Below are 12,349 nucleotides of genomic sequence, written 5' to 3'. Positions count from 1 at the left end.
TAATATATTATGGTTTTAATGGTATTTTTGATGAATTGAGCTAACTATATTAGATTAGAGTAAGAAAGCTTTTTAGTAGTGTTAATGAAGGGGTTTGGATGCCTTAAACAAGCTTTGTATGTAATCCCTAGAAGTGGGATCAATCTAATAAAAGTTTGGGTTTGAAACCCTAAGTAGTGATTATGTTTAATTGATGTATTAGATGTAGATTATAATGAATTAGGTATTATGTGATGTTTAATTCATTAATTGATTGAGATTAAGAGATAGATAATGAAAAGATAGAGTTTTGATCCATTAAGAGGTCATTTTGACCTTAAGAGTCATTAAGCTCTTAATAGGCTAATACAAGTAATAAGAACTTGTATATATGTATGATTATGTCTAAAGAGAAAGAAGATGGATCTAGAATGCATCAATGGTGGAGTAGATGAGAACGGGACAGTTAGTCTTCATTAACTGACAAGGTGAGTTATTACTCTCACACTTTCTCTTTAAGTTATTTTATACTTTTTATGTATATATGTATGTATGTGATGGAATTTTAAGGTTACAAATTCTATGTACTTGCGGAAATTCTCTTAACACTTAAGGGTACATGCAACCTAAGGATCTATGTCTTTAGAATTAACACCAACATACAATGAACTACTAGAACACTAGGTCACAATTAAAATTCATGAGATTAGCGTTACATGCCTTTTGAATTGTTATTGTAAATAATTCTCTGAATTGTTCCTTGAACTTTAGAAAGCAAGCACCAAAGCATGATGCCTCTAATGACCCACACCTAAAACCCTATAAAACATAGAACGAAGATGGGTGAGAGGAAAGAAGAAGAAATTTCATTCTCCCCTTTGTGTGAGGTAAAAGCCATGAAAATTAAGAGCCATGGAGTCTTGTTTATTGTTTATGTAACTTGCAAATGAATCCAGATTTGAATTAATCAAATAATAGATTTAATCAAAAGATGCTCATTTTCACAATTCCCAATTCTTATTGTTATTTAAGATGTAGTCGAATTCCATCTTTACATGCATTGACCTTCTGTGACGTCGAGGTTTCAAAGTCAGAGAGACTAGCCCATCGATAATGTAGAATGTTCCACTGGAACTTGTTACTTGAAACAATTTCATGGTTATGAAGTTTCAAAACCATGGTACATTCCTTGGACATTTCTCTTATATTAAAGTTTCCAACTCACATGTAGACTTTACAATCATCTACCATTATGGAAACATTTCCATTTCTCATATGACTATCAATTTTGACCAACAATCATCTCAATCCAAAATATGTCACTATGGTTTGTCCTAAATAACATCATTTTCTAACTGTCCACAAGCAACCAATATTTGGTAAACCTAAGAATGTTCTTGACAGTTGTTTAGCAATTTTAGTCACATAAAATTCTAATCCTTTTCATATAAAGCTAAAGGCATTTGAAAAATTAGAATAATCAAATATTATAGCATATGTGATCGATCATATATCCAAAATATATGGGACTCGACTCATTATTACCTGTACAAGGATTTAATATATGTTCAATTTTTTACTATAATATTTTCATATATCAAATCTCCTATGTTGAAATATTTCAACATGATATTCATATATGTCTTTGACTAAATTCTATTAAATTATAGAATCTAAACCTTTACATTTGAAATGAATTATGAGTTCCCTCTACCCAAGTCTACCATAGTGAAACATTTTTCAAATTTTGCAATTTGCAAACCATAGACATTGTTTCCTACGAAAAATATTGTCCTCACACAATTTCAGCAACATAATTATGCTCCCATTAGCTTTGACATGTACCCAGAAATCAACTAGACTTCAAGAAATCAATACTCTTTAACTTTCATACGGAAGTGCATATTTCTGTTACACGGTGCTTTGTTAAGTAAGTCAAACAATTCGTTTCCATGCCTCACAATTAGAAATATGAAGAGGGATGTTGTAATCATATTGCGAATAAGAGAATGCAATTAATATAACCAATATCCATATTGATCTTTATTAGATCTTTAAAAACTATCAGCGAATGTGTTTCCTCATAATCATTTTCATGAATTACAGTGAAACTTTTTGGCGACTAGATTTGAAGGTTCATACATTCCAATCTGTGTGAACCTTTCATTTCCAACTTACAGTCATAAGACAAGGTTTCGGACGAAACAAATTAAAACTCAATTTTTTATCATGAACTAAACTCCGTTGTTCTTGATCTCTTGCCTTCTGGCAGCGTAAAAGCCTACCGGCGCTTCCATGTTGTTAGCAGCTCACCCATATTGATCAGTATACCTTCACTTACCAACATGCTTTGCTTTTGCAGTTAAATGAAAACATAGAACTCACAAGCATTTCCAACATAAAAATAAGAATGTGTCAATTAAACACAACAAGTTTTCAACCTCAGGTCGCGTGCGAGTGATAACTAAAAGGATCATTGTCAATTGACTCTTGAAAGTCTCAAGATAAATACCACTCCCACTAACTTATTTACATATGAGTTTTTCTCTCTAGGAACATTACTTGACGAGCTAAAACAAATATTTAAAAGTTCGTGCAGATTCCCAACAAGAAAAAAATTCATAGAATTGGACTCAGTTTATCTTTTGTTTCTCGATCAGCGAAAACATCACAACTCCAATTCTTAATGTGATTGAGTAAGGAAAGCATTATCACTCCACTTATTACAAGGTGTTATCAACCTTCTTAGTTTGAAATGAGTTTCAAGATACTATTCATAGTTTCTACAACATAGCTCAAAAATTTGATTGGTAACGAAACATGACTCATTTATTATCAAACCATCTGCAACAATGTTCAACTCCTCTTCTTATTCATACAATTGCAATAAGATATTCTTTGAGTAGCAATTATGACACAATTACTAAGATGATCATAAAGTATGATACTAAAGTATTCTTCTTTCTTTTCAGATGGGAGAATGTTTTATCTTTTCTGCCTAATCGATTATTCTCTACGTTCTGTTACTCTTTGAACTTTTCAAAAGTGTTAGAATTCTTCTTATTCTTATAAACCACATCAAATTTACTGAAGCATCTGTAAATCATGACGAATAGAGTTATCTTCCATTGTGGTGGATTTAAAAAGTCCATATCAACATGTACTAGATCCATCAATCCTTCACTTGCTTCATATAAACATGTGAAAAATGATTCAGTCATAATTTTCCAATAAACAAGATTCTCATATATTGTACAATTCAAATTGTAAGACTCCAAGTATATGTCCAATTGGTGGTGAGACTTCTTTTCACTTGGTCAATTATGATAGTACCACAGGAACGGTATCATAAGTATCAAATCCACAATTAATAGTGTTGTTATTAGAAACATCATCAACACATTCATTAATTCATTACAAGGAAATATAAAATAAGGCAACCATATAAACCAAAACTTCACTTCTATTGATTAACGAGAAAATTGGAACTTGTCCTCATAATGCATAAAAGGAAACTATGTTCATCTCTGAAGAGTAATGACATTGTATTAAACTATCCTAATTCCTTAGTAGTAGCTCAAAAATTATGACCATCGAACCATGCAACTAAATTCTATTTCCCATGATCATATTTAGCTTGTTGTTCTCTAGCTTCCTTCTTTCTCTTAGATCCTTCAATACCATTAAAATGTGATCATCACGTTATGTGTTAAAAGTCTAGAATATGAAGTTATTAAAATAATGTAGTTAGATAATGAATGTACTTGAATTAGAGTTACACGACTTAACTTTACTATCTTTAAGATACTTTAGGTATTTTGGGAAGATTTGTTTCTAATGACCCTTCAATTGGTAGTCGAAACAAATGGACTCATTATGGTCCACATTGGGAACAATCTTAGAACCAACCTTTCTCTTTATCATACGATCAAACAATTTGACCTTAGTTGATCCCTTTCGATTCGGAAGAGAAAACTTTTCTAGATCGTCAATATTTCCATAGTCAATGTCCATGGAACTCTTGGTATTAGATCTCCTAAGCATTTCTACTTTAGTTTTACTGTTAAGCGTTTCTTCCTCTGCAATTATCAACATCTATGTCAGATCTTTTAGGGTCACGTCAAGATTCCTCGTATGAAATTTCGTAACAAACTAACCATATGACTTTGGAAGCGGCAGAAGAACCAAATCCTTAGCTTTCTCCTTCGGTAACACGACACTCATTCTTCTTAAGTTTTCATTATATGATTTCATTTTCAGAACTTGCGCACACATAAAATTTCCATCTTTGTGTTTACACGCCAATAGGACTTGATTAGTCTCATATCTTTCAACTTAAGGAAAACATGACGTTGGGAGAGTCACAGGAGGAGGTGGAAGAGTTGAAGAGACATGATGTCCAACTACACCATTACCTAAGGAAGGGAAGCCAATTTCACCTTGAATTGAATGTGGAAGACCATCACCAGATGATGGAGGAAAAAAATTAAAAGAACGAGAAAGACCATTACGATCTTGATTAGACATCTAAAAGTGGGAAAATAGAGAATTCAAGTTAGTTGATTTTAGTCCTTAATTATTAACCCAAAAGGATTAAATTAAGGATAGGATACCTATATTCATTTTGTAATATGAAGAGGGATCTCGTAGGTTGAATCATTTCACCAATTCAATCAAATGAAACTCCTAGATCTCTTGCGTTTTTCATTAAAGCATCGATGGCATGTTAAATCTCGGATTATGTTGTTACCAATTGTGACTAGGATGCCTAGGATCATAACTAAGATGTGAATAACCATGCAAACCCGCTCAAACACCCTCGATCGATTTATGATCTCCCATTGATGTGTCGGTTAACCGCACATGCTTTATTGAAAACTATAAACACGAGTTGTTTCATCATTTCATCTTTATAGTCCCACATCAGTGTGGCTGTTAACCACACACATTCCACTAACGACTCATAAAGAAACAATGTGCGTTTTCATGGATTAGCATACAATCTCACATTTTCCTAAAGTAACTAGATTGGGATTTTAGAATGTTCTAGTACTTTATAGTATTATACTTTTGGTGTGATTATCCTATTGAACTCGTTCGGCTAAAAAACCTCTATCACACAAAGAAGTGGTGGGTAAAAAAGGACATCCATTTGACATTCATTTTATAGGTCGTTTCCTTACACCTCTCTAAGAGTGTGGTTTCATGAATGAGTCATACTATTGATTTGATGGACTTTTAGTTATACATATAGTAATAAACATTTTATATATGTATAGGGTGTGTTTTAAACATTTTCAAATTTTCAAGTTTTAAAATTAATTTTCTAATTGGCTATTAATTAATTAATCTATTAAATTTATTTATGATTTATCTTATCTTTTAATTAATCAGTTAATTAAATTCATTAAATCATTTAACCAACTATGGATTTTATATTTATCTTTTAATTAATCATTTAATTAAATATATTATTAAAGTCCATAAAGGATAATTCAATTTAATTATCTTATAGCTAAAAATTAGGTTTCCTTATTCATCTCCTCAAACTTCGAATTAGGGTTTTAATTATATTTATCACATTAAAATTCGGATTTTAACAATTCAAAACCCAAATAACAACTAAAAGGCACATAAAGGGCACAAAAATCGAAAACAGAAAAGTGCGATGTGCTTTTTTGAAAAAAAAAATTTATTTATCTCATGCACAGTCAATTATACGACCAAGGCTTTGATACTACTGATGGAATTTTAAGGTTATAAATTCTATGTACTTATGGAAATTTTCATAACACTTAAGGGTACATTCAACCAAAGGATTTATGTGGTTACAATTAATATCAACATACAATGATCTACTAGAACCCTCACTCATAATCGAAATTCATGAGATTAGAGTTAAATACCTTTTGAATTGTTATTATAAAAAAATCCTTGAATCCTTCCTTGAACTTAAGAAATTAAGCACCAATAGTATGATGTCTCTAATGACTCATACCCAAAATTCTAGTAAACCTAGAATGAAGACGAGAGAGAGAGAGAGAGAGAGAGAGAGAGAGGAAGGAGGAAGAAGTTTCATTCTCCCCTTTGTGTGAGGTAAATGCCAAGAAAACTAAGGGCCAACGAGTACTATTTATAGTTTAGTTAACTTGTAGATGAATCTAAATTTGAATTAATTAAATAATAGATTTAATCCTAGTTTGAATCCTTTCCTTATTTGCAACTAAGATGCTTCCAGAAACCCTAGAACCTCCTCTAAATTCATTCATATCATGGATGGTTCTAGAATTCCCTTTTTGTTCAACTGTTGAGCAATACAATTCACTCATTACACTTTTAATTAATTCCAATTAATTTGGAAATTAATTCAAATTAATTATGATTAATTCGAAATTATTTTTATTGATTTCTTACTAATTTATTAATCATATAAAATAACAAATCAATTATTTAACTATTGATCTCATATTAATTTATTAATCATATAATAAATTAACAAAACATTTATCTATTTCAAATTAATATATTAATCACATAATATATTAAAAAAATCATTTCTTCTCTCTCCTAATGTCATTTTTAGCTACTTTTAGGTATGAGGGCAACTCAAAAAGGACTTTGATTTTAATTACAAGAATATACCTATTTAGTTATGAGCTTAAACAATTTAATCGAATAGTGTGTTTATGTGTGTTAGATTCATGTATTTGAGCATGACAAGGAGAAAGGAAATACAGGTTTATATAATTTATAACCCTATGGAAGACTTAATGCTTATGGTTATATATGTAAGACTGTGTACATGAGCATGTATGTATAACCAAAGTATGTGTATATATACAAGGAAGCTAGATGGGTATTATGTGCAATACCTATAAGAGTAGATAGAGAAAGTATAGGATCATACGAAATATAATCATATGCATGGTTAGAGATGAGGATGATATTTTTTAATACCCAAGAGATAATTGAAAGTAACAGAAGATGCTTATAAGCAATATAATCATAGGAGTAAGAATGTATATCTAGACATTATTGGTGTTGTGTAGAACAGCAATATGTTATTACATATAAATAAAGATTAACTACTTAATAAGTTAAGTACTAGAAGACAAATATTAGATAATCTCTTGAAGAGATAAAAAGATAGATTGTCTATGGGATAATTGTTATGTGATGAGTCATATAACAAGGATAGAGATGTAAAGAAAGATGGTTCCTTTGAGAACAAGAGATAGAGGTTCCTTTGGGGACAAGAGATAGAGGTTCCTATGGGGACAAGCGTATGGTTCCTTCGGGAACAAGAGTATGGTTCCTTTGGGGATAAGAGATAGAGATTCCTTTAGAAATAAGAGTATGGTTTCCTTTAGGGACAAAGAGTTTCAGGAATGAGATTGTGTCTCTATAAGGAAATAGACGATGATTCCCTTTAGGAATGTAGATAGATGGTTTCGTCGAGAATCCATATTATCTATGGTTAGAGAAGATAGAGAAAGATTCATTAAGAGGAATAAGATAAGAGAGTTCTTTGTAAGAATGTAGAGATAATTCTTGATGGATTAAGAGTAAGAATCTATGAGACGATTCAGGAGAAGAAGAAAGATGAAAGATCAACGAGGGATCATAAGAGAGAGTGAGAGAGAGAGAGAGAGAGAAAGAGAGAGAGAGAGAGAGAGAGAGAGAGAGAGAGAGAGGTATGTCTGGATAAGAATAATCGGTAATGTAGTGGGATGTTGTTTCCCTTAGAAGATAGAGATGATAATGTAACGTCCCATTTTCACAACCAAAAATTTTCATTTTTATTTAAGTATAACTTCCCAATTATAACTCCATCATGAAGAAAACCATTTATTCCAAATACATTTATTAAAATCATAGGGATATTAAAGCGCATAATCTTCATTGTTGTTGATGAATATGTACAGTCATGCCTACGCCTTCCTATGGTGACCGATGATACCTGAAACAATAAACAACTATGTAAGCACAAAGCTGTGAGTTTCCCCCAAAATACCCCATATGATAAACATACAAGCATGCATAACGGCCCACAACCTCCCGGTTGGAATGCCCAATTATCAGACTAGGATGCCAACATGCAAATGGTCCAATCAGCCATCAGACTGGAATACCTAGGGTTTGTTGTCCTGTCGCCTTAACCCAACCGCTCTTCCTGAGCCTCCGTGCCTACAGATTATAGTTGGCCCGCACCGGGTATCTTGGCCTACGTCACAAAGTGGGACAACCTCAACCCACTACTACCATATGTCAATATATAATTAATTAAGGATCAAGCAGACACATAATACAGGTAAGCATCAACCATACAAATCACTATCGCCTACTAGTTCACACACCTCACATTGTCCTGCTACTGGCTAGCCTTCATGAAGTGCATAACCATAAGTGACCAGAGGTGAGATAACCACCCGAACAAATGATCATATTCTAGAGTCACAACCAAAGAAGGAACATGAAAGAAATCCTAGATCAAGAGTTCTTAGGCTATCCTACATGACTAGAGACAATCCTTAGGGCACTCCACTAGATGATAACCAACAAGTACAAGTAGACATACAATTCTACAAATCACTGCCGCATAGCAACATCCTATATACCAGGATACTGATCTAATAGATCACTACAACACAACATCATACTCGATACCAGAATGAAAATATAAGAGGTCACTATAGCATAGCACCATACTAAATATCAACACTCCAAGGAATGCATAACCGCATATACTCATAGGTGAGATAGCCACCTGAACAGGTGATCCTACTCTAGAACCACAACCAAACAAGGAACAAGTAAAAGAGCCTAGACCAAGAGTCCTTAGTCTACCCTACATGACTATATATAGTCCTTAAGGCATCCCTCTACTAACAGATAACCATAACTAGTTGGTCGACATTGGTGCCTTCGACCCACGGTACAATGAGGCGAAACTCACCTGAATCAAAGAACTCTAAACACTGTGATACGAACCCTTTCTTAGAACCGTTTGCTCCATGAATCCACTAACACCAGAACTAGATAAAATCTCAATCAATAGCCCAAAATCCTCAAGTTTGACCTAAATTCAAACTTGGTCAAAAAGTCAACGGTCAACAATCAATGAAAGTCAACAGACAGACCCTCACGACATGACCATCTATGGCCTCACATCATGAGCTACTGCGGGACAAAATAATTGGGTCTTTCAATCATCACGATATGATAGGCATAATCCTCACGTCGTGAGATCCATCTGAGTGCCATTTTGATCTAAAAACCTCTTAATCCATTAAGCGATCATTCCATCTTTTCTAAGAGGCTTCTTAACACTCCTAGGTTCATAAAAACCGATGCTTTATGGTCTTGTACGTAAAATACAAGATTTGAGCTCAAACGAGGTCATTCATGAAGAATAAGGGAGTAATTTCTCAAGCATGGACTCAAACCTCCTCCAAACTTCAGATCCATGACATATAAGCACAAAGGGACCCTAAGGACCCATAAACTTGCCAACTTTATGGAGTCTCAACACTATAACTATTAGGATCTTGGATAAATATTCATAAAACCTTAGATCTAGCAAAGAGGAACCATAAAGCTTGGATCTTAATTACTCACATTGGTCCAGAAGTGTAGCTAGAGGTTGAAAATAAAACTCCCAAGCTGAAACTATGATTCAATGGTGATCTCTTCTTCTTCTTCAAGCCACCAAAACTCCACTAAAGGTACAAGAATCATAATAAGAGGATAGGGTTAGAATTTTATTGTGTTTAGGGATGAAGGAGGTTGTTTAGAAACCCTAAAATGAGGTTCATGGGGCTTAAATACGAAGGAAACCCTAAAAGATCATGGGCTTGGGTTGCAGCGTACCTTGCGTCATGAGCTCTTATTGCTCACATCATGAGCTCAGTTTAAAGCAGAATCGTAATTGATCACTACTCACATCATGAACTCTCTATGGCTCACGCTCTGAGTCTTGGTTTTAACTAAAAACCATTCCTTGAATCATTCAAACCCTAAATCGATCCGATCTGGAAATAGGATGTGACAGATAGAGTATGGGATGTGATCGTTCGGTCTAAATGAGAATAAAATGTTGAGGCATTAGAACTAAGGATGGAGAAGAGAAAGAGTAGAGCAAAGAAATAGTATAGTAAAGAAAGATTAGAGAAGAGAAAGAGTAGAGAAAATATTGAGCAGAGAAAATATAGAGATAGAGTATGAGAAGAGTATAAGAAGAGGCTAAGAAAAGAGTATAAGAAACAGAGTAAATGACAGAGGAAGAGATAGATGAGATGAGAAAGTGTAGAAGGAAATATTAGAGTAAAGATAGAAGAAATAGATGAATGAGAAGAATAGAAGTGTATGCTATTAGAAAAAGAGTTAGATGATTGAGCATGAGAAAGACAAGTAGGAAGAATGATAAAGAAAGATGGAAGAATAACTCACTAGACACATAGTGTCTGATATTGCAGAGGTTTCATGTTTTGTAGGTTTAAGTAGCAGTAGTCGTGGTACAGAAGGAGAAGACATGAGCACAAGGACACGACTTACATAATAGGTTACTATTTTTTGTATTTCCTTGTTTTTCTAATTTATATGTAAGATGTATTGTAAACTAGTGATTGTCCTGGGAATTTAAGTGTTTTAGTTAGAGTAGAATTCTACAACTACAGACAAAACTCTAATAATGAAGTTGCAATAAAATCGAGATTGAATAACAAGATCAGAGTTAAGTTTGATTTTGAACACATGATGTAAATATAATCTTTTTGGCTCGAATTAGCTTTCAATCAGTACAGAGAGTTTAGACAAGTTTACACGAATGAGCGAAAGGCAAAAGGTCTTCTCTACTCTAGTATACTTCCCTATTTATAGGAAAGATGAAAGCGAACAAAAAATACAAGGGACTAAAACATTAGACTTCGTACATTATGATGCCCTTGCAATAAGTTTACAATCTAACGAAACTATTAATAGGATTCGACACCACACAACAAAACTCGACCTCTACATTCTCCCCCTTTGTGAGCAGTGATGAATCAAATCATTAATATCTTCGCAGACTGATGAATAACTCTTCTGATCTTAGCATACCAATTCACAATCTTTCGAATCTCAGCTTTTTCCTTCTCATTGTTTTTGGTACAGCTATTCATACGAATCAGAAGATTTGTGTAATGAGGTGTTGTAAACCTTTCAACATCACACAGGGTATAAAAACTTAGAATTGTTTCCCTTTGTATTCTTTCTAATGAACACAATTCCCAGTGGCTTTAAACAGATTTCTCCATCTTCGAATTTGTTTAGACTAGCCTTTTTCACATGAATAGTTTGAGGAACAAAAATTTATCTGTCCACAGCCTTGGCCAGTTCAATACCTGTTAACGATAAAGCTCCATAATACCCATCAATAAAAGTTTTCAAATGAGCAAAACCAATCAAAAAATATTCTTTGATCGTAACTGGAAGCTTTGAAACATCGACATTCTTCATTATCATGGCCACCATTATCAAATCATGAAGATTCATAATGGGAAAGTCTGTGATGCGACATCGACCTCCAGCGAGTCTTCTTGTCTTCAACTGTGCCGTAGATCTGGACATCACAGTGCAGAGCCGTTAGAGCCGCCCCATGGACTATGCCCCGGGAGCGGACTCCGACGGTCGAGTTAGATCAGCTGGAAGATCTGAGATGGTCCTCCATAGCTGGAGAGAACCATCTTGGTGCTGGTGGTGGTGTATGGTGGCTGACGGCGGCGGGTGGCGGCTGAACCACTCGGTCGGAGTATAGTGTGGTGGCTGAACCATGGAGAAGAGTCCAGGGAAAAGGTCTAAGAGAGGTCCCCCATCATTAAAAGGGCACTATTCTATTTATAGTGGACATTTAGGTCAAGGGGAACTAGGTCAGGCCTTGGGCCAGCCCGATTCAGCCCTAACTAGCAAGGAGCTGAGCAAGGCCGCCCGGGGGCGTCGAGCGGGGCTGGCGGGTGCGCACCAGGGAAGACTGGCAAGGGGCGCTAGGCAAGGGAGCGCCAGGTCGGGCTGGCGAGAGAGTCCCCAGCAGGGCTGGCAAGGGAGTCCCCAGCAAGGCTGGCAAGGGAACGATAGGCAGGGCTGGCAGGGGCGCGCCAGGCCAGGCTGGCGCTCTAGAGTGGTCTAGGTCATGCTAATGGACCATATATCATCAAGTCCCACCCAGTCTGGTGTTATTGGTACGCATACAATGACATCGGACTGGACTTAGTCATATAAACTATTAGGAGAGTCCCCAGCGAGGCAAGCAAGGGAGTCCCCGGCAAGACTTGGCAAGGGAACGCCAGGCAGGGCTGGTAGGAGCACGCCAAGCCAGGCTGGTGCGCTGGAGTAG

This window comes from Lactuca sativa, chromosome 4 (genome assembly GCF_002870075.4).
Source record: "Lactuca sativa cultivar Salinas chromosome 4, Lsat_Salinas_v11, whole genome shotgun sequence".
In the NCBI taxonomy this organism is placed as follows: domain Eukaryota; kingdom Viridiplantae; phylum Streptophyta; class Magnoliopsida; order Asterales; family Asteraceae; genus Lactuca; species Lactuca sativa.
This window is presented reverse-complemented; position numbering follows the sequence as displayed.